This window comes from Parasteatoda tepidariorum, chromosome 9 (genome assembly GCF_982258835.1).
Source record: "Parasteatoda tepidariorum strain Cologne lab strain chromosome 9, Ptep-v5.0, whole genome shotgun sequence".
Lineage (NCBI taxonomy): Eukaryota > Metazoa > Arthropoda > Arachnida > Araneae > Theridiidae > Parasteatoda > Parasteatoda tepidariorum.
Window position 1 is genome coordinate 55,531,628 of NC_141763.1, and position 25,411 is coordinate 55,557,038.

General features: G+C 29.4%; 1 protein-coding gene across 7 annotated transcripts in view; it reads left to right on the forward strand.

Moving 5' to 3' along the window:
• LOC107440873 (irregular chiasm C-roughest protein) overlaps positions 1–25,411 on the forward strand; it is a 152,675-nt gene that overhangs the window by 37,311 nt on the left and 89,953 nt on the right. The window lies entirely within an intron of this gene.

The window sequence follows — 25,411 nt, forward strand, 5'->3', positions numbered from 1 at the left end:
GTGATTTTCTAAACTTAACTCAAACGAATTTACAAATGCTTAAAGTTTAGACAGATTAAAATGTATCACACTATGTTTTGCCCTGTAGTCCAAATTTTAAACAAAGTAATTTTGATAAGCTATAGAATTTTCTTTCATGAAAAATATAACCTCTATAAAATTAGTCCTACATCATTGAAAAGACTTATTGCTTACGGACGAATAGCATGCTAGTATTTAAATGAAGTAGGGAAAACTTGAATATAATATTGCTTTATAACATTTTGCTATTTAAGTGTTAGTGCAATGTTAATTTAAAATAAAATTATGAATGTCAATACTATGCCAATGTCAACAGGTACGTAAAATTAAACTTTCTGCGTTTTCTACGCCTATTTTACTCCTAATGAATGTTTTGAAACTTCGTTTCTACCCCTGATGATGAAAACGAAATATTCCTTTTTTTAAGGGTGAACAAAACAGTAAAATTTTCCAAAAAAGAAAAAAAACTCGTGCACTCAGTTGCTCACTACTATCAAAGCATTTCCGTAAAATAGTATCATTTTAACTATTTTTTTCAAATATTTATCAGTAATAATTTTTGATTAAGGTTTGCAAAGGGTTATTGATAGTTTTGGAATATTCAAATAAATTTAGACCCAGCACCCAAAGATTCCGCTTAAAATGATAGTGACCGCAGAATTTCGGCTGCAGCTCTGAAAATATATGATATGTCACGCGAGGTTAGATCGACAAGGAAAAGGCTAGACAAAGCGTTGGAGACTTCTGAAAATGATAGTGAAGAAGCATCTTATGTACCTGCTTTTGATATATAATAGTTAGTTGCAAAGTTTTATGTATTTATGCGGATTTTTGAAGAAAAAAACTTTAAGCGCAATTTACTCGAAATTATACTTCCCTTACTTGCTGTAGCTAGTGCAATTTTCAACTTATTTATTAACCGACTAATTTCAGTTTATTTTTGCGAAAGCGAGAAAAGTAATTTCATCAGGTTGTTGCAACATACCCATTAATGTTTTACATAATAACAGCTGAGTACCTATTATTCTTCTGGGATGATCATTATGCATTTTTTTTCAAGGAAAATAAATATAAAAACTTTTGTGCAGTATCAAATGTGCAAAACTAAAAGGCATATAAATTGCAAATTAAAAAAAAAAACATGTGGTATCAGACAACTTTAAAATTATGAATTTGGTGACATCGACCACGCGATGTTCCACGTAATGTTGTTCATTGAATTTATCTGATATAGTAAGTATAAAATAATTAACTATTCAAATACGAGAAATTAACTTATTTTTTGATCAAATCAAGCTATAAACTACTAATTATCACTGATGTTATCTTTAAAATATGTGAGAAATTAAATCGTATATAGTTGCATTTAAAACAATGGCTAGCACTTAAGTAATCAGAAAATTCTTTTTCGTTTTTCACTTATCCCGCTCGAAAGGTTCGTCGTAGAGTGTTCTAATGACGACATTGACCTTCCTCGGGCTTCAAATTATTTGTATGCCAAATTTTATCGATTTAGGCTGGATGGTTTAGGAGTCCATAAAAGATCTACAGAGGCAGACATTCATTTTTATGTTATAAGTTGTTTTTTATTTTATTTTTCCGTAAATGTATTTATTTTTTCATAATTATTTAAGTATTTTGACACATATCGTACGATATTTGAATTGTTACGATTTCTCGTAACTATTCAAATACGAGAAATTAACTTATTTTTTGATCAAATCAAGTTATAAACTACTAATTATCACTGATGTTATCTTTAAAATATGTGAGAAATTGAATCGTATATAGTTGCATTTAAAACAATGGCTAGCACTTAACTAATCAGAAAATTCTTTTTCGTTTTTCACTTATCCTGCTCGAAGGGTTCGTCGTAGAATGTTCTAATGACGACAGTGACCTTCCTCGCGCTTCAAATTATTTGTATGCCAAAATTTATCGATTTAGGCTGGATGGTTTAGGAGTCCATAAAAGATCTACAGAGGCAGAGATTCATTTTTATGTTATAAGTTGTTTTTTATTTTATTTTTCCGTAAATGTATTTATTTTTTCATAATTATTTAAGTATTTTGACACATATCGTACGAGTTTACGTCGATTAAATGGATTTTCAGTCTTTTTAAAAAAGATTAAATCTGAACTTTTGTTTTTCCCACTGATGAAAATTAAATCAGCATTCTTGTACAATTTCAAAATCTGTCGTCAAATTCTCATACGGCAATCGCTGTCCTTACATTTTCCCAACATTACATAAATATATAGATTAAGAGAAATATTCATAACATTTATGATAACAAGAAAATGTCGTTAATCTTTTAATGGAAATTTACTTTATTTGAAATACTTACAATTAATTGAAATTATCAGTTTTGAGATACTTAATTTATATTGAACTTATTAATTATAAAATATGTGCATCACAACATACTTAATTATAAACAACAAAATAAAGTAAGTTGTTTTGCCCATGCAGTTTCATATGTTAATAAGAAGAGATGAGGCACTCAAAAGCTTCTAGAAATTTATTCCCCAGAGATAATGCGCTTATAAGGAACAAAGTGAAAGACCTCTGTTTGCATATTTAGGTAGCGTAATTTTAAACTAAGCTTATACCAAATAACCTCAAATTGATCAGGTAACTCGATTCATCAAGATGTGTTTGAAGGCTTTGGTCTCAGAAAATTAATTACGCTTTGCTGTAATTTAAAGCTACAACATATCTTCCACCTTAATTGAAATTTATTAAGACTAAAGTGTAACTGAATTGAATCTTAAACAAATGGATCGAATTAAATATTAATAAATTTCTGAGTAGAATAATTCTCAAACTATTAGCTATAATTTACTTGTTTACGAGAGAAGTAGGTCAGAAATCAATAATTCTTGGTTGGATTTCATTAAACTTAATTGTGATGTAATTTGAAACAGAGCTTAAAGTTTAGCAAACATTAAAATCATCGCAAAATGTTTCAAATAAGCATTTTTTAATTCTGCGTATGTATCTTTTATGTTCTTCCTTGTAAGAAAAAGCAATGCAAAGTTTTTAAATGTTTTTATTTCTGCTATGAAATATAAATCTTGAGCTACAACAGAACTGTAAATAAGATTTTTTATTTAAATGAGTACATATTCAAAGTTAAGTAAATAATTAAAGGTAAAAATTAATTGAAGAAGAATGAGGTTTTGTTTATACAATTTCTGATGAAAATTGGAAATAAATCTGACAGTTTTAAAGAGTAAGTGACTTTTGAGCTACGTTTAAATATTTGTGACAGTAAATATTGTCAAAATATTTAATGAATCAAAATATGTTAAAATACTTATTGAGGCACCATAAATGCGGAGCCTCAATAATCAAATGATTTCTTCCAATATTCGACGTCCCTACTATATATATATATATATATATATATATATATATATATATATATATATATTGTTTTTATCTCAAATATGACATCAAATAAATAATGATTCAATAAATAAAGAAGTTCCCAGGAAATAATTCATCAAAAACGAGAAACGTTTGAAGAAATTTGAGTATCCAATTTTTACGGGACAGTCGGCCCTTAATGTCCATTTTTACCGGATCAAAATCTGTTATGCCGTAAAATTTACAATAATAATTACAGTAAAAATCAATGATTCTAATTAAATAAATACCAGTGTAAAAATTGCTGTATAATATTTTACAGCAAAAATGGACTTTACGGATGATGCACCTAAAGTGACGATACTTTATTCTACAACTTGATCCGGAATTTTTTTTTAAAAATAATGTGGGATCTTTTAACATCCAAAAATTAATTATTTGATGTATGTTTTTTCGTTTTTTGCATTTATCCTTGACAACAGGATTGTTCCCCATGTTTCGAAATTTAATGTTTTATTTAACTACTTTAATACTAATAAATAATAATAAAACTTGGAAATTATCTACAAGCACCAATTATTACACAATCTTGGAAAATACATGTAAAAGTTGCTCACAGTTTATATTTGATTTCATTTTACCTTTTCTACTTTTAAATCTAAACTCCCCGCAAAATAATCTCTAATGTTATTGTGCCGTTTTAAACCCAATCAGCATTTTTAAACCGTATCAAATACGTCCATTTAACATCGATTCTGCTTCATTGTTATATGCAAAACTGCTAAGCTTTTTCGAGAATACATGGAAAGACCTTTCAGCAATAATTCTCTCACCCAAATGTACCACTTCTTTGGCTTTTTGCCAACGGAACAGCCACTGAAAGGAATAGCATTTCCATTTCAATCTGAGGAAAAATTTAAGAAAGATCTTTCGGCTAAAAGAAAGTGAATTAGATTTCTTACTTTACCTTGCGGTAAATCTTACTCCTCGATCTAGCTCGGCTGAAATGCCCCAGGCGCTAAAGTGGATATTTTAAAAGTGCGATCAAATATTCTAGGTTCTAGATAGATTTTGTGATTATAATGATGATTTATTCTTAAAATATATCGTATTACTTGCCTTAATTTTTGGAAATTCTGAGAAAAGTAAAGATTGCGTGGTTAGGTTATCGTTATGCTTATTTAACTCAAAATATGTTCATTAAAGCGCTTTTATTAGAGTTTTTCGCAATTATATGAGATAATTAAGATTACAGAGCAAATTAAATCTAATAAATAAACCTTGTTTTTGAAAATTAGGCAACCCTTGAACTACGTTAATTATATCGTCACTAAATTGTTAACCCACTAACCCAAAGCTGCATAAACTCACCATTTCAATAAATAATTTTTTATCGACACTGCCAAACATTTTTTTCATAAATTTTATTTGTCTGCGATTTTTAAGAGTTTTGAAAACATCACTAAAAATTTTGTATTAATTGGATTATTATTTAACTCAAAATACGTTTATTAAAGTATTTTTAAAAGAGATTTTCGCAATTATATGAGATAATTAAGATTATAAAGCAAATTAACTCCAATAAATAAGCCTTGTTTTTGAAAATTAAGCAACCCTTGAACTACGTTAATTATATCGTCACTAAATTGTTAACCCATTAACCCAAAGCTGTATAAACTCACCATTTCAATAAATAATTTTTTATCGACACTGTGACACATATTTTTCACAAATTTTATTTGTCTGCTATTTTTAAGAGATTTGATAACATCACTAAAAAATTAGAATTAATTGGATTAAAAAAAGTAAAGAGTAAAAAAAGGGAGTTTAATTGGATTAAACAGTTTTGGTTTAGAAACTTTAAAAATGCGCTAGTTTTCAACTTGAAATGGTTATTAACAAATGAAATAAATTTTTTGAAAATGTAATTATTCTACTTGAAATTGATCATATATTTTTTATTATTGATAAAAGTTTGAAGTTCAGTACGTAAAATTACCATCTTATTTACCATTATTATTAATTCATCATAACCATTATGCATTTTATTAACATTTATACAATATTTCAATTTTAAAATGAAGTATTATTTTTAATGCACGAAACTTTCACTCAATCAGTGTTTTTTTTCTTCACTTATTGGAGAAAATTAAGCATAGTAAGAAAATTTACTTTCAAAACTAAAATAATAACTTTTAAAGATTAATCAACCACCGAGCTTTATTTCGTTAATTTTACAGTCCTTAAATTGTTAACCCATTAACTCTAGTTTTTAACCCGTTTTCTGCCAAAAGTGTGCATACACGCAATGTTTCAATAAATAACATTTTTATTTACACGGTGATGCATCTTTTTCACTAATTTCATTTTTCTGCTATTTCTAAGACATCTATAAGATATTAGTTATTTAATTGGATTAAACTCCTTCTATTGAGAATTTAATCTTGGTTTGAGAACGGAAATTGAAAAATTCGAAAATGTTCCACTTGATGTGAGGATTAAGTTCTATTATAATAATAAATATCATCTTTATGCAACATTTCTTTATGCATCATCTTTATGCACCATTAATGCAACATTTCATTTCTTAAATGAAGCATTAATTTTCTTGGAACAAAATTTTTTTCCGTATTATAGAAATTACTTTAAGCATATTTCAATAAAAATAACACCACGTTTTTAAAAAAATTGTATACGCATGACCTGAAAATGGTTAATGATACTTCAATTCTCAAATATTTGACGAAACTTATATATCCTTTTCGTGTCATTTGCGTAAATTAAGGACGTTTAAGTAGTTTTCTTCCCTATTTGGAAAATATCACTGCAAAATGCGGCAGAAAAATTATTCCAATTTAAAGTTAAATAGACTGTTTAAAATTTTACGTCGTAGTTTTTTTAATTGTATATGTGTATATATATAATTCCACATATCTCCTCAGAGAATAAAGTTAATAAAAGTGTCAAACTCTTGCTGTTCTTGGAGTAGAAATTACTACTATTAGTCAACGATGGAGATGAGAAAGTTTTTCTTTTAGTAGCTAATTGAAGCGCCTAAAGTTGTAACGCTATGGTGCAAACAATTTAACTTCGAGAATTTTTAGAATAGTTAGAGAATTTTTTGTCAATTGAAAGCATGCAAAAACAATTTAAAGCAATAAGCAGTTTTCATTGATAGTCTACATTGTGAATGTGCAACTTTAAAACACACAAAGTTTTGTAAATTATATCGAAATGTCACTTCAAACAATTTCCCACACATCTTTAAATATTTCAGAAGGCTGAATTTCTATTTTAATGCACTTTATATATCTGAGTAAAATCACTTAATCTATGTTTGATAAAAATCGAAAACCTTTGGATTACTCTTGAACTATTTATTTTATTTTGATGAATTTATGGTTCGAAATTGTAACTGTAATTATGCGAATTAATTTGTACAGACGATCTTTTAAGTAACAAACAGACCGTTCTGCTTAGTGATTTAGACTTTTGCACCTCAAAATAAGGTGGAAAGGTGACCGCAATCTGGAAAATATGGTTTCAATAAATCAGAAGAGCAGTAAAAAGCTATTAAAATATTTTCTTTTCTGATCACTGTACGAGTAGATTATTTTGATAGCATATACATTGTAACTCTTTTTCTATTGAGTCAAACTTAGCTCGAAAGTTAAATATTTTTGTTACGAAATTTTTTTAAAAAAATTCAAAACCATACTCTTATAAGATTCTTTAAATCATTAGTAACAGAAAATTGCATCAAAAATAACTCACGATTTTGCAAATACTTATTTTTTAAATGAAATGTCATTTATATAAGAAGTAGAATGCTACAAACTACATTAAAAGTGCTTTCTTGAAAACGACTTTTTTTTTAGACAAGAAAAAAAGTTGAAGGCAGAATGTTAGACAAGAAAAAAATTATTACTATTAATTCTTTATAATGAAAACTGTAGTTAAACGTTATTAAATTATAAAGAAATATAATTACAAAAAATACAACGATTTCTCTTGTTTTTGTTGACTTAATTTCTTACTTAAATACTTTAAAAATCATAGTGAAACTATTGTTTGAAATCCTAGCTTTCAGGTTTAACATTCCAATGTACCCGAAGTTTCCTCATTAGTTTTATCCTGTACCGCCATCTAGTGATTAGAAAAGATACAAAACTGCCTTCAGAAGTCAGTTGTGAATGTAGTATTTTCTTCTACTTCTTCGTATTCTTGCTTCTTCTGTAAGATCACTAAAATAGGACATTTATTTTTAAATGAATATAACAGAAATGAAGATGAACACGTAGTCTAAAAAATAAGACTTGCTCTTTTACATGATGATTTTATTAAATTCTATCGTTTTTATTTTAGACTTTTGTCTTCGTAATTTATTGTCTTTGAGGAATATAAAAACAAATATTTTAATATTTGTGCGAAAATATTATATTACGTTAGTTTTGTGGTAATTTCTCCACTTTCGCGTCCTAATTTTATTTTTCTCTACTTTTAAAAGTGTATATCAAGTTATAATAGTTTTGCGTAAGTATGCAAACTCAAAGTATATAGTTTTTCAATTTGTTACAATAGGGGAACCCAACCTGTAGCCCGAGTTACAAATGTGATTCTTGGAAATTCTAAATGTGCTAATGGGAACTAAAATCAATTAGAAAATTACATTAATTACCTAATTCACTTAAGAAGTTTTGTAAACACTTTTGTAAACTGATTTCAATGTGTTTAAATCAATGTGATTATTCTTTCAATGTTCTTAACATTGTTTAAACTAAACAAATATAAAATTGATTTTACACGAAGAAATTTAAGAACCTGCTGCAATGCAATTTTATTTTTAATGACATAACCCTTAAATGCTATTTTAATTCAAAATAATTAATTTAATTCAAAATTAGTTTGTGAAATTTGCTATACTTTTCTGTACATTTTCTGTTACATTTTAAGACAGATAATTCTTACTCTAACTATACAAAAAAAAATATTAAATTCTTATCAATTGATGTGAAAACTAAATTTATTGCGTCGCTTTCAAAGGAAAGAGGAATTTCCTACTATTCTCATCCATAAAAAACATACTTCTGCTGAACAAAACAAATATATACTGCATTTAAACGATTCATGTGGCATTTTAATCATTATATGGAAATGGTATATGAGTTATTCTGATTTTTAAAATTATAGTTCTTAATATCATACATATTGTGAAATATACAAAACTAAAAAGTAAATCTAACCGAATAAATCTTATTCATTCATTCAGGTATTTAGTTTGTTGCCATTACTTTAGGTTATCGTATTAAAATTTACAAATTTTATCCCATAATATAAAACCATATTTTATTAATTTTACCAGAGTTAAGTTATTTTGGTTTTTTTTATAACCATCATTGAACAGCGAACCCAATTTTGAGTTTATGACTTAATGTTCAATCCATAGCCTTGGAATTTTGAAATAAATCCAGAAGACAAGGAAACTTGTTGATCAAGTATTTTGAGAAATTGCAAGCGTGGAGGACATTTTTATGGAAATACCTCGCATTTGGGTTACATGGAAAGGAAAACCACGAACAGTCAGTCCTGTGACAAGGGAACTATTACCCATGATCCGTCTACCACTCAGGATACTAGAATTATCGAGATCTTTGATTTTTCCATAGATCCAGAAATACGGTAAATATTTCCATAATTCTGGTAGTTATGACCATGTTTTTTTTCTCAACACAGTGAAACAATAAACTAAAAATACTTTTGTTTTACTTTTAGACTATTAACTTTAGCTTAGATATGAACTTCAAGCGTAATTTGAATTAACCTACCATAATACGTTATTTGTAATTAATAATTCAATATGATTAATTATTTCTGACTAAACATACCCAAATTGCGTAAGATTATTTGGGTTGACTAAATAGCAATGCCATCATTTTGGCTCAATTTCAAGTGAACAAACTTTTAATCTTTGAGTTTAATTTAAAAGTAAAACTAATTTAAAAAACGAGACTGAAATATGGAGTGGATGATGATGAAATGGTTGTTATTTAAGCTTACAAGTAAATGCTCACTAGAGTTGATTTATAGTTTAGAATACAGCTCGTATTTTAAGCAATTTCAGATATAATTCATACGAGTAATATGGAGAGTGCTTTAAAGGTAACTATTAATCACACGTGTGATAAATGAAGAAGACTTTGACATTTCTACCTAATATATACACATATATCTTTTTTCATAAAAATATTTATTAAATATTGATGTGAGCTTTATTTTTCTACTTTTTGTTATAATATTATATTTAATATATTAAATAATATATGAAAGAAAAACTACTTAGCTTCAAAAATAAATGAATGTTTTACTACTTTTAAACGTCATATATGCATAATAATTTCTAATATCATAAGATACAATGAATATTTAAGCTCTAAGCAGCTAATTGTGTAATTTATTTGATTCAATTAAAAATAAATACTAGCAGTTGTATTTTGAAGGCTACAGTATAATTACAATGTTTTGGATTGTAATATTCTTTTGAGAATCAGGACATCGAAGTTTAGTAAAAATTAACAATATTCAGAAAATAAATTAATAAAGTTAGATCAAAAATTTTATTAATTTCTTGGTGCGTATTAAAAATTAAATCACCATTGTGATAAATTTAACCTATCATGGTTTAACATAATACAAAAATTTGTTGTTTCACGTTAATTATTAAGTTCTTACGAATGCTCGAGTTCAAACAAATTTTTCCTCACTTTCCTTGTCCCCAGTAAAGTATGAATTAGAAAGAATTTAATCAGTTACAAAAAGCTTTTAAAAGTCATTTTAGTTGTAAGCCTCCATGTAAAACAGAAAAGTGACATCTTTCTTATTTTTTTTATAATGTTTGTCAAAATTTATGACGTCTAAGCCAAAAACAAGTAACTTAAGACAAGGTCTCATTTATATCAGCCACCAAACGCAAAAGAAATGTAAACGAAAACAGTGGTTCTTCTTAAAATTTCAGATCAACAATGTATTATAGAATGTAATACATCAGGAAAATCAAAAATTTCAAAATGTTTGAAAACCAATTCTCCATAACCAAACATAATCTAGGATTAAGAAGGATATAAGGATTTTGTATCAAAGAAATATAGTCGCTCACTCTACAAGTTTTCCCTCTTTTTTTTTTTTTTAAACTGGAGTTAAAAAGAAAAAAAAGGACTTTCTTTTGGCAGAAACAAATTGCACATTTCTGCTACTTTCTTTCCTTTGAAAGAAAATGGTGGGAGGGGTTCTTGGCAAGAAATGCAGGTTAGTATATTTTTTATTTAGGCCTTAGAAATGGTTTTCCATCTTTTTCTGACTGCAAGAAAATGTGGAATGGAGTGAGAGCAAATAATCTATGGGGGTTGAATTCCCACGGGATGTGGCTAACCTTTGATTACTTTAACGGCTCTTTCTTTTGGACGTAAAAAGGATTACAACCAACACTCTTTTTGCTTATAAGATTATTTGAAGGTAAGAATCGACCTCATTTTCCCTTTCCAGTAGATGAGAAAATGAAGGGAGTTTCATTAGAAACGTATTTATTATTTAAATATATGTTTTTATGGCAACTAGGCCATTTTTTATTAACTCCTTTTAAAAGTTTAAGCATTTTATTCCCTCTATTCCATTTCTCTGTCAGTTCATTCGTAGCTCTCTTCATAGACTCAACTGGACACAGTGCAATTTTGAGGATAAAATTTCCATTTTTCTAACTTGGCATACAAGTCACAAATGATTCTTTCAGCTATTGCACTCTCTTCATACCTAGTACTAATTTCTAGAGTAGGTAAATCAATTAAAAGTAAAAAAGAAGGATGTATTACAAGGAAAAAAAATTCTGTTAAGATTACCGCACTCTAGTCATGATATTTCTATTAAGAAATCACAATTCTGAAAATAAAGGCCACAATTTACGGTATTTAAACCTTTTATTTAATAATTTTTTAATTCATATGATAATAGTTTACCGGAAACTGTGATTCTTATTATGTTGAGTTCTTAATAGTATCTCATCGCTTATTATCTTAAAGTTCTTATAATTACGCATTTTCTTAAAAAATACAAATCCGAAAAAGTATATTTAACCGGTTTTTATGCCATGCTCTAAGGCTTCGTGATAAATGGCTTTACAATATATGGTAAAAGTTGGTAATTTTATCATGGTACCTACAAATTAAGCCACAAAAACCATTTATTCGGTCAAATTTGCTCTTAAGTTTTGTATTTTTGCTAAATGTGTGGTAATAAGAACAATAATTTTAAAATCCAGTGTTTTCAATAAACTGGTACTATACAAATGGATAAATTACCAAATGAACGATTTAAATGCCGTATATTTTAGTTTTTATAACAAGAATTATGGTTTTGTTTTACCTGAATGGTCATTACCATACAGTACAAAAGTTTAACCAGAATTATCTCTGTGCACCATAATTAACGCCCACTTGATTGTTTCAGTCATGCAGTTTTTTTTAAAAAGTACGTACGACAAAAAATTCATAAATGTGCTTCTAAGCATTAGAAAATATTTAAAAGCATTTATAATGCAAAAATGTGAATTATATGGACAATAATTTCCGTTAAAAGGGAAAAACAGATAAACAATTTCTTACATATTCTGTGGCTTGAAATTTCTTACAATTCATACGAGTAATGTTAATGGGATTGGAAAGTGACGACCTTACAACTGTAATAAGAGTCTACAAATATTTCCTATGGAATGCTTGCCAACATTTAAATCAGTTTACTATAATATTTAGCCACTGACGCAATACTTTATTTTTAAGTTAATTTGCATATGAATAATTATTTGTAAACTTTATTTTTCGGTATTTTAAGGCTCTGCTTTCCTTTAAAGCATTAATTCAAATAAACTGAGTTTAATGTAAGATTGACTCTAGATACAGTTTTCACAATTCAATCATTTATGTGTTCAGCTTATTAGAATTCAATAAAATTTGCATACACTAATAAATTGTAAATACATTTTGAAATTAATCTTGAGTCAGTCCAATTTTTCTTATTAACTCTTTATTTTTTTATCCTAACTGGAAGATACAATAAGAGGCAAAAAATGCAAATACGTTCTTTCCAGATGCAAATCCAAATGCTTTTCCAAATGCAAATACGTTCTTTTCCAAGCTGATCATCAATTGGAATATAAGGTGATCTTCTCTTTTGCTTCGAAAGAATTTTCTAAACATACTCTTTTTACTATACCTACGTGACATATTTTTTGAAAAGATCATCCTAAACTTCATTTCTGTGCAGGTATTTGTTCTTAAAAAATGCAACAATACTTGACTTCGGGCTCAGTTAAGGACATAAAAATATTTTAAAGTGAGTTAACGTTGAAAATTGGAGCACCTTCTTTTCAAATCGAAAACAGTGACCACTTATTTCCATTTACAATATCTAAATACTGTGACACTGTCCAGGAAATTTCGACCTACGATCCTTATCTAAGTATAAAATAAAAATTCGAATATTATTATAAAATTTATTTAAGGCTTTTTCAATGCTTTTCCTCCCTTACAATTCCCATTTAAAGTGATGCTTGCTTAGAATTTTTGTGAATAAAACTATTTCACAATTTACGTAATTAAATCATTTGAAAGATCAAAATCATTAAAATTATAAGAAAGTCTATTGAGAATGCACTATACTGTATACATACACTAGTCTATAGAGAACATAAGTAATTTGTAACTCATCCCAAACTATTCCATATTTTTTGACTTTTGTATTTTAAGGCATTTAAATTTTATAAAAAAGTAAGGGTTATATATTTAATCAAAAGTGTAAATTTAAGTATGAACTAGAAGGAATTTCAAGCGAAAATATGCTCCCCCCCAATCTTATAGAACAATCGAATATAAAGTTTTATTATCTTTTGCTTCGAAAAGAATTTCCTAAATGCAATGATCATTTTATTACGTATACGTGACGTATATATCGAAGATGATCGTCAGTAACTTCATTTTAAAACTGTCAGCTGTTATAAGAAAATAAAGAATATTTTAGACTCAATTTATTGTGCGAAATTTTCTCTTTGGTCTCAATTAAAAGCATTAGATACTTTTAACGGGATAGGGAGTTAAAATGTTGGGCCATTTCCTCTAAAGTAAAAATAAAATTGTCACTGATATTTCTTATTGCTGAAGCAATGTACTAAATTCGCCTTAAACACTTTTTAAAATTAAAAAAATATCAAGATTTTTAAGAATTTTTCAATATACTAGTGGGCTGCGCCCCCTGCTCGCTAACGCTCGCCAACCCCCGAAAATTGCTACGCAGTCTTATATGGTTTGCTTCGCAAACCAAGCTCGTTTCGCTCGCTAACTTAGGTGCATTGCAAATGCACAAAATTCTAAGAATTCAAAACAATCATTCAAATCCAGATAACAAAATTTTTAAAAAAAAAAATTACATATTTTTAGTAAATACTAAGTCAAAACATAAATTTGAATTTAAATAAATGACATGTAATTCGTTAAATCTATTAGAAATGTGCTATAGTATAAAATCTTAAAGCGTAACAGAATAACTATGAATAACTAATAACAATAATAAAACAAATAAAATCGTGATATAAATCTAAAATGATCAAATAAATTCGTAATATATAAATTCGTGAAAAAAGCGCTTTTGACAAAATACTAAAATAGAGATCTATCGACAAACACTACTCACTTCTGCCTAGCTTAAGGTTATTTCAGTTTCCGCTTTTAAAAACGCTATATGTTGAGCCACCTCTGCTAGATTTGGCATGTGACATTTTTAGCGGCAATCATTGGTCGATTTTCTAGCGTTGCCATTCGGGGAGTTGTAATGAGGATTTTTTTTTTGTCTCCGGGTAAGAGAAATATATATATATATATATATATAGATATTTCTTTTGTTACATTTATTAAACTGTACGTAAACTTGGAATTTTCTGTCAAAAATGATTTTTATAATTTCCTAAATAAATCATTTAAAAGCCCAGGATCATTATAATTCAAAAAATATTGCATGCACTATTCAATTTTAACCTATCACAAAATATTCCGTTATTTTTTCTCTTTTTTTTTTACTTTCTTCCTTTTCTTTTCCTTCTTTGTGCTTAAATAAAACATTTAAAATCAATAAAAACTAAGAGCTATATTTTTCATCTTAACTGTACTAAATACCAGCTTGAGGCAAGCAGTAATTCCAAATGGAAATGCATTCCCCTTCAATCTGATCGAACATTCGAATATGAGGTTTTCTTATCTTTTGCTTCGAAGAAATTTTCTAAATATAATATTCCCTTCATTATGCATACGCGACGTAATTTTAGAGAAGATGAACGTCATAAACTTCATTTTAATACTGTCATTTGTTCTTGGAAAAGACAGGATAACTTTGGACTCAATTTAATCAGAGAAATTTTCTCTTCGGGTCCATCACTCAACGAATTGGGCGTGTCTTCAGCGTAAAGAGGGAAAGATATGAAGAAGAACACACACAAATAAATTAGTTAGGGGGTGTATTATCTTGCAGGCAATTTTAGAGAATGAGAAATGGGACGACCGAATGAAAATGTTGGGAATTTTCGAGGATATAATTCATATGAATTTATTCGTCGCTTTGCCGGCTACATTTGGCATAATTATGGAGACGATATTTAATTTGAAACAGATTTACGGTCGCATTCTTCAAATCTTAATTATGAGTCAAAAAATTTTTTGTCGTAAGGTATTTTTGAAGCCAAGGCATTTTATTTCATTGCACTCCTGACATTTAAAACTGTAATGAGAGCATTATACTTTCCAGGAATATAGTTTTCGAACATGTTGAGTTGTTTTGTGATGTTTCATTAGTTAGTGAAGGTTCAGAACGCTTTAAACTAGCCATAATTAAAAAATTTGAAATTATTTCTTTTTTTTGGAAGTAAAAACACTTTTGTAGAACGGAACTCTGAATGAAATTCTGTTGTAGAGTTCCCTCGCTTTCATTTATACTTAAACTCAATATTATTTTTCAGAGGTATAAATTAAGAAAATTTAGTCACTGGTCCAAAGCACCAGTGGAAATTATTTCTTGACTGTATACATTTTCACTTGTTCATTAGCATGCCACTACTAAATTATTTTAAAAAAATAATAAAATAAGCATAAATAAAAATTAATTACGATGAGGAGAATGTGCCATGTCACAATTATGATGAAATGTTCTATTTCATGAGAAAAAAGCAGAAAAAAACATAAAACCAGAAGAAACAAATTACCATCTCTTTACATTGATTGCTTTATGATACTTCGGGGGCCGGGATAGCCTGGTCGGTAGGCCCATGTCCGAGAGTTCGTGGGTTCGAACAGCGCCGGCCGAAGAATCCCCGTGTAGTAAAGTGACTGATGCACGTTAAAGCTATCGAGTCGCAAAAGTCCTTCATGTTTCCATAACAAATCAAAACCTCTGGGGGTACTGGATAGGAGATCGATCGTTCTCTGATTCAGGTCAAAATTACGATCTGTGGATGAATGAATGGATGTATGAATGGGTTCACTCTATAAACGGGTGCGACGTATGGTGTGGCAGAAGTCGAATTCTTGGCCATAGATGGCACCACTGAAAAACAAGAAACGCACACTCTGCCTTAAATTTGCTCGATCTCGCCAAGGATGGCTAACAAGGCAAGCGGCATTAGAAACAACAACAACATGATACTTCGAGCTATGTTTATGCCAAAAAAGTACGTTTTTGTATTTGAATTCGTGTCTTAAAATATTGTCTGCACTTATTGAGTAGTGTATCAGAAGTCAATCCTTGGAAATAGATTATTAGATCAAAAGTTATTCAGTTCACCTTCATTTGTAAATAAACATAACAGTAAGATAGGGAAAAGTTAATTACCGATCTGAATGCACTTTTTATTCGTGAAATAAATTTGGAATAAAAGTAAGTGTACAAACGTTTTTTCCAATTGGATTTTTTTTCTAAATCGTTAATGGTTATAGACAAATAAAGTTTGAGGAAAATGCATCTTTTTATCCTTATATGTCATTTCTGAAATTATTCCGTTTTGAGCATGTCAATAAACTTAATAATGAGTAAATGGGCTTTAAAATATTTGTTTTGGAGCTATTTTGACACATTCAATTCTGATAAAACCTTTTTTTAAAATTAATCTGTCAATCCAATCGGTGAAGCTGTTTAAAATACATTAAAGAAAGGTGTAAAAATGAATTTCAACGATAAAATTTCGTATTTTTGATATTGCGTCTGAACTAAATGACGCAGAAAGTAGCGATTGCTTACAAACTACCCATAAATATATTACAAACTACAGAGAAAAAAACACGATCACATGCAGTTACTTTTATATATAAAATGAGATTAAAGATTGATAACTTTATTTTTTTAATGGCCACCTGGAGAATGACCTTTCGTTATACAGGCATCTGAAAGACAGATTTGTTGGCCACTCTTTCAGGGCCATCGTAATAGGTGAGCCAACGTTGATCCAACAGTAAGGACAGATAATACAGAGAATAAAAGAGCATCCATGCCTTGCCCGGGATTTGAACGCAGAATCTTTCTGATGCAAGGCCAGTCCTCTGACCCTTACATCGGCCGGTTGGCAAGATTGATAACTAATATTTAATATTTAACATTGTATTGAGCATAAATTAATTTCATAAAACATCAAAATCTATCTTTTTTTCATGTTTTTATTTTTTTATTCAGATTTGCCATTTCTTCTATATTTTAATTATTCTCTCTGTAAAATTATAACTCATAAATAGAATAAAAACCCTAATTTTAAACGATAAAAATGCTTAATTAGCAAAATATTCTCAGTTATATTTAGCTCACATTTATGATTTTTCATTACCCATTGCATTCATAAAACAACTGTAAGTAGCAATTATTTTCAGCAAATCATTTCGTATTCTGCTAACATTTTTAAACATTAATCGATTCGAGCTTAATTTAGCATTTACAACCCACTCTACTAGTTAATTAATATACTTTTTGAGCAGTTTTAAAAGAGCAAATTTTCCATCACCTACCGAGAATCATATAACAACACAGAAATGATTACGGAATTTATGGCACTTATGTCCCTTTATTCTGAAAACACGAAGGAAATGATTGGTTTTGCTTTTTCGTACCCGTGTCATATTTTGAGTAATTTTCTTAGTACTTGACGTAATTATGTCATCTTGCAGACATTCGTCGGGTGGATTATGATTTATAGCGTATCGTGATTGCGAGTCAGAAGGTGAGAGAATTATTTTTTTTCACATTCGGTAGAGTTAATTATTTCAACAGATGTTTATGCGTGTCATGACGAAAGGTAAACTTTCAAAAGTTTCAGCAGAATTAAAAGCAGTAATTTGCAAGGCTCTAATTTTAAAGAAGTACGATTTAATTGTCCAAATTGCGAAATAATTACGTTGGAAATGACTGAAATTTCTCTAAAAGTTAGATATTAACTCTAACGTATCTCAGATCTCATATGAGAAATAGTTCCATTAGTTTTAAATCGGAAATTAATTTATGAGGAAAATATATGAGCCTCAAAGAATTATTCTATCAATATAAAACTTTCTAAATAGAAAATTCCTATTGAAATTTTAATTCCTATTGTCCTATTAAAATAAATTCCATCAATATAAAACTTTCATAATTTTTTTTCTTATTTTATGTTCAATACATTGTTTATATATGATATGAGTGTAGAAAAATTTCAAAAAGATAAGTGGTAATTTTTATATATAGTCTTTAAGTTTAATGAAGCCCGTTGGGTGAGTGTAACCGCCTCGCGCTGTTGTGCCAGCAGATTTTTTTTTGTTAAAATTACGCCCGCTATCATCTTCTCAGACATAAGGCGTCTTGCAGTCCAATACAATAGTGAAGTAGCTCCAGAAGGTGAGAGGGCACGAAAGTCATCACAGGAACGAATGTCAAGAAGAGAGGGACAATCAAATAGATGTTCCCCAGTCATAGGCGAAGTGTTACAGAGCACACAAAGAGGTGAATTGGCCAGGTTAATTTTAAATAGATGGGCCAGCAAGTAGTCATGTCCAGTAATTATTCTAAGACAAACAACTCCCTTGGCCCTGGGAAGGAAGGAAAGTTGAGACAGCTGCTGGCCATCAAGAAGGTTAGCCCAAGATTTTCCATCAGCTAAGTCCCAAAGAGCAGATATTGTTCTGTGTCTGAATTTGCTCTTGAAAAGCCGCCTTGCATTTCTAAGAGGAATTGGATGAGAATGTGGAGGCATTGCTGAAGCCTCTCTAGCCAACATGTCAGCCCGTTCATTTCCGTAGATGCCGCAATAGTCAAGGATTCACTGGAGGACTACCTCTCTTCCAGAACAAAGAAGAGAGTCGATGCGTTGTTTACACTCAAATTCAAGTTCAGATGGTTATAAATTATATTCAGAAATAGTCTGAATTGCATCCTGAGAATCAACAAAAATTTCAGATTTATGGTTCTACCCTCCAACCGGGCAAGGCTGACTTAACTTTTCTTTCCTTCAAAAGGCCGATGAAATGAGTACCAAGCATGCTTGACACTAAACACTAGAGGTTTTGCTTTCGACTGAACACCAACCTGAATATCTGCTCCTGCATTTCAGTGCCAAAGGTCACGAAAAGTGGGATGGGCACAATAGACGCTGGCCCTCCTTGGGCTGTTGCGCTTCTGAGTTTAATTTTAAAAGATCAATGAAATGGTACGTAAAAATCTTAATTTTCCAAGGACTTTGAAAATACTCTATATACCGTGTTTAAAAATTTATTATTATAAAGGTTTTAAAATTATTTTATAGTATAGATTATGGACTTTTCTATCATGTTCTTAGATATTTATAATTTAAACGAGGGTGAGGTGTTTTATACGAATTACAGCTTTGCTCTCTGATGTTTCTATACAGGCTGTTCACAGATTACGTTGTTATACAGGTCTTTTTTTAAATTTTTTTTTAATAACAACAGGCACTGAACTTTTCGTTCTTCGCCATAGAAGATGCCGGAATTGTTACCCATTTAGCGTTACCCAGTGGGCACCTGTAAAACAAATTCACCGAGGCGATCAACGTTACCCACGCCATACTGCCTCAAACCCGTTCATAGAGTGGGCCACATTCACTCATTCACACAACAGAAGGCAACACAGAGAGAGAAACATCCATGCCTAGAGGAAAGGGATTCGAACCCTCGGCCATTGGCTCCGCAATCAGACACGCTAACCACTCGGCCACCTGGCCGGCATACAGGTCTAAAATGTTATAAAAAAGATAACTTACCTTAGAACATGGATTCTCAAATCATGTTGAGATTGTGAAGATCACGAAAATACCAAGCAGGTTTTGGCGTCATGCAGAAATACATTTATGAAAGATGCTACAAACAAACTAAATAGAAAAAGAATTCATTAATAAGTTTAAAATCAAATTTGATTATTCAAGAAATTTATTTTTGATAGTTATACTCCTCTCAATTTGTCAATCGAATTTTGGAGTACCTTGTATATTCTAATCAGCAAATCTTTTCCCAAAGCATTTTTATGATTCCATATTTTGAAATATAACTGAGAGCAATACTTTCTTTTTAAAGAAAACGATCTAAAATGTTTAAGATTTTCACGTTTTAGTCCACTTTTCTTGTAAGTAGTTCGTAATTAATATTTTGATTTTAAATTTTTAATGAAAATAATAATAATAACTCTTCAAAAAATATCTGCACCTTTGTTTCACTTATATTGAGAAAGATACTAGTCCATTTCAATCGATTTCTCTATAATATTTTTCATATTTACGTTTTTTTTATTTTAATCACTAACGTTTCCGTAAAACACGAAAACTAGGACTAATATGTGTTTTTACTATTAAAACTCAGATTTTAGCCAGTAAACTTCATTTACGATGCTTGTTGATATGTCTCCTAATACTATTAAGATATCTTTCGTTTTTTTATTCATTCGCGTGTTTTAATTATTTGTCCCCTATATATAGTGCTAATAATTTTGCACCTATAGAATAATATTACTTCAAGAAAGTTCAGACCAAAATTCTAAAGCATGCTTAAAATACTTTTCTAAAACTTTTAGAAATAGAATAACAGAGATTAAAATAGATTGCGTTTATTGTATAATACAGGATTTCCTTTTATAATTCGGATCAATTTAAATCAGGTGCTATTTAAATTTGGTTGACTTTCAAACTTTATTAACTCAGACGCTCTGAAACTTATGATTTAGATATTTTGTACAATTCCTAAAGTGCAATGGAGATATATGACATATTTTTAAAAAAATCTCACGGGTTTCCTTATCCAACAAAGCAAAGCCGGCTACAATTCCAGCCTCGACACTAACAATAAGGTATTTAAGAATTACTGCCAGTTCCTTTGATATCTTTGACGCTGCTACGTGACTTAATTTATTTCCAAACTTACTTACGCATAAATATTTCAAAACAAGACTTAGTTATTAATCTGAAAATTTAAGTACAACTGTAAAAGAATGCTGAATGTTTCGCAGAAGTCTGCAACAAGATTTTGACTAATTCTCTCTAGGGTGATTGCGCAAATTTAAACAGAGAACTTTCTAATCAGTGAAGAAACAACCAAAAAGTCTTGTTCTCAATTAACGCTTTCGTTTGCTGCGTACTTTCATATCCCCATGGAAGAAAGAAGCAAGGCGAAAATATTAATAAATCAGCCTATATTCCATTAAGTTTTGATGTCGTGGTGAATATGTCATGTACTAGGTAAGGTTCCCTAGCCACTCAAGGACAATGTGTAATTAAAACAAGCGTGTATAAAAGCAGATTAAATTTCGCCGACGGAAAATTATGAAATAATAACTTCACCCAACTGGGAAGTGCTAAATATTCATTAAATTAATTAGGGCTCTCCGTTTGTCCTCAGATGCTTGAAGCTTAATTGCTTCAGACTTGCTTTTCGCCGAGAGACTTAAGGCGTTAAATGTTGCGTCTCTTCCAATCTTTGTATCTCTGTATTGTGTTGCGTCGTTTCCGATTAGCCTGTAGTTACATGAATGCGGAAAGAGATTATGATATTGCTAAGACTGGGAACCGTATCGTGTGGTGCTGATGCTGAAAATAAGATCACAGCTGGGCCGTGATGTAATGTTTTAATGATTAAGGATGAGTTTGGTGGCTTTTATAAAAATATATTAATGCTCACCACCACAATAGAAAGTAATTAGTTAAAGGTTTCATTTTTTAACAAGTGAAAGGATGAACTAATTAAAAATTCATTTAATGTAGGTCTTTGCTATTTCGATTGACTTATATATATATATTTACTTGACCTCTAAATATTTATTTCTTAAAATTGGTACCACTTTGTTTTGATCTTCAGGTATTGTTTTTCATTATTACTCTTTAAGAAATGGAGCATTTTATAACGTTTCATGAATAAATGGGTGGAATGTTGCTTTCTATACTTCATGTGTTTTCAAATAACTAGAGCCCTCTCATTTTGAAAAGAGATCTGTGACTTTTAGAGATACAAGTTTCTTTTGTTTCTAAAGCGTTGCAAGCAGAAAATATATATTGATATTGTGCATTAATGGTAAATGCACATATTTTGATATTGTGCATTGACGGTAAATGCATATATCTTGATATTGTGCATTGACGGTAAATGCACGTACTTTGATATGTGCATTTACCATCAGTCATAATTCTGGCATTCCGTTAATGGGAGGGTGGATGATCACTTTCTACATTACTACCACTTATCGTCTAGCTAGATTACTTTAATCAAGAGCTCTGTGTCTGAATGCAAATGTCCTTCTTTTTCTGAGGGTTGCAATCAAAATATATCTTAATATTTTCATCAATGTGAATTTATCGTCAGTCATTGTCCTGACCCATTTTCGACTAGTTAGAGCCCTCAAGTTTAAATTTATTAGGGCTCTTTATACTATACGTTTAAAGGCTTTACATCATACTTACGTTTCACGTAGAGAATTAAGGCGTTAATACCTTAGGTCAAAGCAATAAGATAAATGAAATTAATTACTTTGATGTAACGCTTTTTCTATCAAATTATAAAATTCATATTTAATATTAATATTTATTTCATATTTAAATTTCTATAAAAATTATAGACAAAAAGATGAATGACATTGTTTTCTTGGAAATTATAACTAGGCCAGAGTGTAGATAGTTTTTGATTTCAACCTGTTATTACAGACTTTTTGCTGCAAATATTAAATCTAAATTTAAATGAATATTATGAAAACAAGTTAACAAATTAAGTGATGTGTTTAAAACTTTTTATATATACATGTTTTTTAAGAAAGGAAAGATATAACCCTTTCCTATTTCTCTCCCGGAATTAGTGCGACAATGAAGTATACTACATTTTAATTTAAATCAGCATGTTAAAATATTTGCATTAAGAATTATTAAATTTACAATTCAACTATTTATTAAATTAAATTATGTATATTATAATAATTAGATATAGCAAATCAAAACAGAATTTCAAAATTTTGTTACATCAAATGATACTTTAAAAGTGAAAAAAAAATTTATTAAATTAAATCTTAAATAATCCAAGCAAAAAACTTTGAAACAACATAGAGGAAAAAAACTTCTAAAATTATCGTCAGGTATAATAATATTTACAGCTAAAACAATCATAATTCTGGTTAATAATACTAAATTCTATTGCATTTTAACCATGTGGTAATTTTTCCGTTCATATAGTAACAGCTTACCGTAAACTTTGGCTTTCAAAATTATAGTTCCTTATTGCCCACATCTTGCAAAAAATACAAAACTGAAAAGTAAATTTAACCGAATGAATTGTTTTATGCCGTGCTCTAAGGTATCATGCTTAAATTACTAAACTTTAAAAAAATTCGAAAAGTTATATACGCATTCGAAACACATTAAAACACATTATAAAAACCATATTTTGCTGTTAATTTTATCAGAATCTTTGCCAAAGCACTTCGGCAAAAACTACCAAGCTTTTGGAGTTCTCCTGTTGCCAGAAGCATGGTAAATTTTACTATTTTTTGTTGTTTTAACCATGCTTTTTTCTCAGTGATGACTTGAAAAAATAAATTTTAACAAAATAGATGGATTAAAAATTTTTAATTGTAAAATTAAATAAATTTTAGGATAAAGACAAATGATGTTGTTTGAATTAAAGGCTGCTTAGATAGAATATCATTTTACTCTGATGTCAAAAAATTTTTTCAATCATAGTATGCAAATTAAAATGGAAGTTACGCAAACAAGTAAAAAATATATTATGTAAACATCCTAAATTTTATGAAAAGAAACAAAAATAACATCAGAGATTTCTTCACTTTTAAATAGTATAATATTTAAATTTTCCACGCGCTAATTAAAAATTGCATGTTACGATTTTATTTTTCTGTTTTTAGTTTACTATGTTTAGATACAAATTAAGCTCTGTTTTTAATCTATGAAGATAGCTTACTCATCACAAAATTTTCAATAAGGCTGTCAAAAACTTCTTAAACGTAGAAATTGCCTCCAGCCATCAAACTGAAAGAAAAATAAAGTACTTGCTAGAAACAGTTAATTAATTTTACGCATGTCTTTGCATAACATTCCAGAAGGCAAAAACGGTATTAAATGAGCTCTGACATTATTATTTGCTTGATCGTTGCCTGAAGTTAATGAAATAAACACCATATCAAATAGGAAGAGATTTTAGATTATAAATAGACATTGCTGAAAAACATGCCGTATACAGTTTATTTTAATAGACGCAGCTAATTTGGAGTTTTTATGAAAATAAATTTATATAGAATGTTAATTCGAATCTTTATTTTTCAGTTTTTTAGAAGAAGTTTATTATCTTGGATGTTACATTACTAATAAATGGTATAAAGACTGTTATAAAAAATCTGAGCGAAAAAAGTTTCAGTTATTAAAATAAGTTATTAAAATAAACTCATTTGATAAGCACTTGAGAATGCATCGAAAGTGAATGTTATTTTAAATTTGCATATTTTTTATTTAAAATAAATTAGTATTTTTGAAAATGGAAAAAAAAATTGGAACAACGAATAATTTAATGCGGCGTAACAGCGTTAATTATTTAGAAAAATTCTTCCCCTCACTGTATTTATATTTTATTTTACAACCGTCGTTGAACAGCCGTCCCAATTTTTTAGGTTTATGACTACTAATAACTAGCTTAACTCGGACCCTCCCCCGCAGGAGTGCATCTGGGGACATACCGATTATCCGAAGTGCGCGCTCGTACTTACTCTGCAAAGAAATTGACAAAAGGGAGGGATGGCTAGGCGATGAAAAGATGGCAACAAAGCAACGTTACAAGGCAGAGGACACCACGAGACCCGACTGGGACCCGATGAGATGAATGCATGAGTCTAGGCACCGCACGCGATTTACGACTAGTGTTCAACTCCGTAACCTTGCAACTTTGAGCCCAATCCAGAAGAAAAGGGAACTCCTGGATCAAGTATTGGGAGAAATTTGCCTTCGTGGAGAACTTTTAGATGGAACTGAACCGCATTTGTGTTACATGGAGAGAAAAATCTCGAAAACCTCTCACGGTTAGTCGAGAAAGGGACTCTAATACATGATCCATATACCACTGAAGATATTTTACGTCAGCACTGTGGGTGGTGCGAGCCGGATGTGGAATTCGCTTCGAACAGCTATAGCTGGGATTCGAATCCGATTCACCCCAATGAAAGGCGAACGCTCTCTCCCCTGAGCCACCACGAGTATATATATATATATATATATATATATATATATATATATATATATATATATATATATATATATATATATATATATATATATATATATATATATATATATATATATATATATATATATATATATATATATATATATATATATATATATATATATATATATATATATATATATATATATATATGTACACACACATACAAAGCCATAAACCACTCACAAAGAAATCACGTGCTTCC